The sequence below is a fragment of the Theropithecus gelada genome, chromosome 6 (genome assembly GCF_003255815.1).
Source record: "Theropithecus gelada isolate Dixy chromosome 6, Tgel_1.0, whole genome shotgun sequence".
Lineage (NCBI taxonomy): Eukaryota > Metazoa > Chordata > Mammalia > Primates > Cercopithecidae > Theropithecus > Theropithecus gelada.
Window position 1 is genome coordinate 107,503,469 of NC_037673.1, and position 5,645 is coordinate 107,509,113.

General features: G+C 40.5%; 1 pseudogene; it reads right to left on the reverse strand.

Moving 5' to 3' along the window:
* Positions 1-1,276: 1,276 nt before the first annotated feature.
* LOC112626644 lies at positions 1,277-2,170 on the reverse strand (annotated as a pseudogene).
* Positions 2,171-5,645: the final 3,475 nt, after the last annotated feature.

Below are 5,645 nucleotides of genomic sequence, written 5' to 3' on the forward strand. Positions count from 1 at the left end.
AAATTAGAATACTATTCCTTTATCATCATCTAAACTTGAATTAAGTACATATCTGCATATGATGTCTGTCTAGCTGCTATATAAATGTGTGGTCTCTGCCTTCCAGGAGCTTACAGTCCCAGTCATTTGAATGTAAAAATAGTGATGAGTTGATAATTTATTGCTTCTAGTTTTTGCTGCTAAAAATTAATGATAGGAATTCCCACTTGAATAATGTTTGATGACTGGCACTGGTTTAAGATTCACAAAATCTTATGAGAGCTGTAGGTATTACCATTTTACAGGTGAAGGCAAAGAAGCAAAATAGTTTCCTGTCTAAGGAAACAAAGCTAGGAAGGGGGAGAACAGGGGTGTATGCCATTTGATTCCAGACTCGCTCATCTTTTCTCTATGCTCTGCAGTGCCTTAAAGCATCTCAGAGCAACAGGCCAGTCATAGACTTGGAGCACAAGGAAGCCCTGGGGCAGGGTGGGATGACATGGAGGCCTTCTTCAGTGCTGGGAGCTCCTTGCTCAGAACCTCTGTTGGTTTTGTTTTCTTATGTAAAATGGAAGTTTATTGTATTTGCTTTTAATACCATTTTCTTCTTGAAAGAAAATAACATTTTATTATACAAGTTACACATGCCTACTATAGAAAACATAGATGTACTCTAGTAAAAAATTACCCATAATCTAATCTTGTACCAGAGAAAACTACTAACATTTTCATATTACTGAAATACACACACGTAAACACATTTATGTTTGCATATGTATTTTCATACTATACATAGACCAAAGCCCTTCTAAAAATAATGCCTTTCAGAACAATTAACCATATAGAATTGGATTACATCCTTTAATCAGGAAGTACTAGAGTAAATTTATCTTAACTAAGGAACCCGACTTTTGTGTACAATAAACCCTCCATATCCACGAGTTCCATATCTGTGGATTCAAGCAAGTGCAAATTAGAAATATTTGGAAAAAAAAAAAACCACTACAATAAAAATGATATGAATAAAAAATGATATAACAACTATATGCCTAGCATTTACATTGTATTGTGTATTATAAATAGTCTAGAGATGATTTAAAGTATATGGGAGGATGTGCATATGTTATATGCAAATATTAATCCATTTTATATCAAGGACTTGAGCATCTTGCGATTTGGTATTCACAGGGGTCCTGCAAGAAATTCCCCATGGATATGGGGGCATGACTGTATACACACCCGAGCCTTGACATACAGATAAATGTTGTGTTCTTTTTTTTTTTTTTTTTTTTTTTTTGTAGTTAGCTATTTAATGAGGTTCTTAAGACATTTAGAACACCAATTTGTGAGGATAAATTCCATTTGTCATGGCAAACACAGATTGCAGGTAGCCCTGGAGCTGAGGAACAGCTTTGATTTTTGGTAGAATTTGTGAGTCCACAGCTTTCTGATCAATCTTGCGCTGCTCTGTAATCTCATATTTCTGTTTCTGTGTCGAAGATCTCACCTTCCTGATGTCTGGGCTTCCGCAGCTGCTGCTGCTTGAAGTAAGCATCAGTAAGATGTTTTGGGATTTTGACATTGCTGATATCGATTTTGGTTGAGGTGGCAACGACAAATTTCTGGTGTGTTCTTCGTAGAGGAACTCGATTGAAGACCAGAGGTCCAGTCACAAGTAACAAGCCACTAGCCAGCTGCTTCAGGAAAACCACCCTCTTGCCCCTGTGGCATCCAGTGAGGATGATCAGAATGGTCCCGGGGGGAATGCTGGCTCGCAGTTTTCTCACGTGCGGACTGAAGGGTTTTTTGCCGTGGCTCAACACCTTGGAGGCACATCTTCAGTAGGATAATATCTAGGCATTTTGCAAAGTTTAACCACCTGGGTACCGCCGTTCTTGTCACCGCCAACTGGTTTTGTAAGAGTTGCAAGAACTTTCTCCTTTTTCTTTTCAACCTTGGATTTAGCGGCTGAGTGCTTCCTCTTGTACATGGCCTTTCTGGAATACATGGCAGATCGGGAATACCTGCCAATTCCTCTGACAAGGACAGGGTTGCAGCTGCAATGGGGCTTCCCCTTCTTGGGCTTCTTAGCCTTGAGGTTACCCTTTTTCACCTTGCCACCAGCATCAGCCTTCTCGGCTTTGGGTTTCTTCTCTTTAGTATCTGGCTTTTCGACTTTTTCACCCACCATCTTGCAAGATGGGAAAGAGAACTAAGGTCTCGGCTTCCGGTCTATCTTTTTGTTGTTGTTGTTTTTTGTTTTTTAATTACTTTTTTTGAGACGGAGTCTTGCTCTGTCGCCCAGGCTGGAGTGCAGTGGCGCGATCTCTGCTCACTGCAAGCTCCGCCTCCCAGGTTCACGCCATTCTCCTGCCTCAGCCTCCCTAGTAGCTGGGACTACAGGTGCCGGCCACCACACCCGGCTAATTTTTTTGTATTTTTAGTAGAGACGGGGTTTCACCATGTCAGCCAGAATGGTCTTGATCTCCTGACCTCGTGATCCGCCCGCCTCAGCCTCCCAAAGTGCTGGGATTACAGACTTCAGCCACGGCGCCTGGCCGTGTTTTTTACAATAGTTGTGTTCTTTACAATAGTTACCTAGCAAGGCTATACACTCCACTAATGCTGAAAATATGTTTTTCAGATTGTCAATAGAGCCCTTAGTACCTTTCTCTGAATATCTCTAGTTATAGTAAATATTTATTCTTTAGGAGTTAATTGAATGTCTGAAAACAGTTGTATATTCAAAGAATAAAGAGAATGACTAAGTTGGATAATGTGAATAACCCGTATAGGGTTCCAAAACATTTTGATAAAGGGCAATGAATTGGATTTTCTTATTTTTTTTTTTTGAGGTCAAACATATAGAGAAAGGTCTAAAGCATTTCGTCTCTGGCAGCGTTGCTAGAATATACATATCATCTTAGAGGTATATTTTGGAAGAGGATCCAAGGCCTTCAACTGCCTGGCCTTGGTGTACTTCCCCAATCTTTCCTCCCTCTTCTCCTCTACATATACTGTATACTCAGGTAATACCTGCTTTCCTAGCATAGCCTGTCTGAGTTTTCCTTTGCAGTGCTTCTCAAACTTTACTGCATCCACAATCAGCCGAGGATCTTGTTTTAAATGCAGGCCTGAATGAGTAGCTTGGGGTGGATCCCAAGTTTCTACTTTTCTAACAAGCTCCCAGGGACCCCACTTCGAGTAGCATGATTTCAAGGCTCAGCTCAAAATATTTCTGAATTGTTTTTGGATAAACAAGAGCTCCCTTCCTCTATCAGTGGTTCCCAAACCTGTCTGCACACTAAAATCCCCTGGGGAGCTTCAAAACCTGCTGGTCCCCTCCCAGAGATTGTGGTTGAATTTTTAAAAGATTTTCAGGAGATTTCAATATGCAGACAAGTTTAGGAATCTAAATACTCACAGTGCTTCCCATGCCTCATTATGTTTTCATTATGGCTATTGTTAGTTTGTTGGCCTATTTTGTCTTTGGTTTTGTCTAATTTGTGCTGCCAGGTCACTGACTTTCTCATGGTGTTTTACAAACCTAGTACTTAATAGGTGTTTGCTGAATATGTAAAAAATTAAAAATAAACAAAAATGAAAATGAATATGTAAAAGATATTACCCTCATCATCAGTCCCAGTAGAGTACGGCCTCTCATAAAGCCTTTTACCAAAAATAACTTGTCTGACTTATTCATATTAGACTTGTAGAAACTGCTGTTCTTTACACATTCAACCTTTTCATCTTTGCCCTACAAGTGCCATCAAGAAACTTTTCTGTTACAGTTTTTATTTTGCATGGTTGAGTTTTCTTTTGCTACTCTAGGATTAGTAAGGAATTCAGCACAGCCCAGGGATCCAGGGACACCTGCCTGCCACCCACTAGAATTCCAGTACAGCAAGATTAGGGACTATCTCAAGCTTGTGCCCTAGCCCTCTTCCACAGGGGGTTCATCCTGCATAAACCTGAAGCAATAGAAGGTGGCCTGTTACCCCGTCTTTGAAGGGTCTATCCCGGAGCTACATATCCCTGAAAAGATTGAGTCAATTCTCTCTCTTATTATACTCTTCCCCTCAGGATTTCCCAGCAGCTGTAAACAGTGCAGGATTGGCCAAGTGTATGCAGCAAACGCCTGGATCTCAAGGTTCTGTCTCATTATAGAGTGAGCACTTCCATGTCCTTGTGACAGCCAGCGTGGCTGCTGCCAGTCCTCCTGCTTTACAGACACACCTGGGAGGTTGAGCAGAAGTTCCACACTGCATTTATTCTTGGAGAATTATTAAGTCTTACACTCACCCTCTGTGCTGTGGTTACTACATAAGTTTCCAGGTCCTTAGGCTGCTCCCTGATGTTTAGGACTGATTTGTATGATGTGCTAACGTTGTGTCTAACCCACAAAACAGTGCTGAGGTCCTGCAGCAATGAATGACTTAGGAGAGAAGCTACTTGCTCATAACAGAAAACCAAACCCCCATTAGCTTAAACAAGTAGGATTTTTTTTTTTTCTCATCTAACAAGATACTTGTGTAATGTTGCAGCCCAAAATACCATTAGGAAAAATCTTTTTCTTTATTCTGCTCTACCATCCTTAGTAAGAAGACATCATCACTTCATGGTTGCAAGATAGCTGCTGAATCTATGAATTTCACATCCTTAAATCTAGGCAGAAAGAATAAAGAAGAGTGAAGAATCATCCCTTCCAGAATTCTTAGGAACTCTGAGATGATGTTGCAGGCTACCCTTTGCACAAGAGAGTCTGGTAAAGAGCACTTTTAGGGCCGGGCATGGTGGCTCAGGCCTGTTATCCCAGCACTTTGGGAGGCCGAGGCAGGTGGATCACAAGGTCAAGAGATCGAGACCATCATGGCCAACATTGTGAAACCTTGTCTCTACTAAAAATACAAAAATTAGCTGGGCGTGGTGGTACGTGCCTGTAGTCCCAGCTACTCAGGTGGCTGAGGCAGAAGAATCGCTTGAACCTGGGAGATGGAGGTTGCAGTGAGCCGAGATCGCGCCACTGCACTCCAGCCTGGCAACAGAGTGAGACTCCGTTTCAAAAAAAAAAAGTACTTTTAGCTGGGCACAGGGTCAACTTATCCATTAGGCATAGCAGGCACCTAGAGCTTGCCATACTTTTAGGGACTTAAAAAAATGTTTTTCATTTAATTTCTTTTAAAATCAGAAGAAAAAGTGAATACGGTAAATATGAGTGTACAATAATAAATTGTCAGGATTGTGTTTAACAGTGCAGTTGTAAAATATAATTTTAATTTTATTATTTAAATAGAGGAAGGGTCCCATGATGGCAAAAGCACCTAAGAACTATGGAGTTATCATGCAGCCCCAACTGGTAATGTCGATGTTTAGAACAAAGTCAGGGATGTGATTGTTTGCTTTATTTTTGGTTAAAATAAAGTGAATTTTCATAGCTATATTTGTGATAGATCAAAACTGGAAACAACCCAAATGTCCATCTTTTGGGGAACTGATAAATAAATGTGGTTCATCCTAACAATGAAATACTACTCTGTAATGAAAAGGAGTGAATCGTTGATATATAAGAAAGCTAGACAAATCTCAAAATAGTTATGCTGAGAGAAAGAGTTCAAACTACATGCCCTGTGATCCCATTTATATAAAACTCTAGACAATGCAAACTT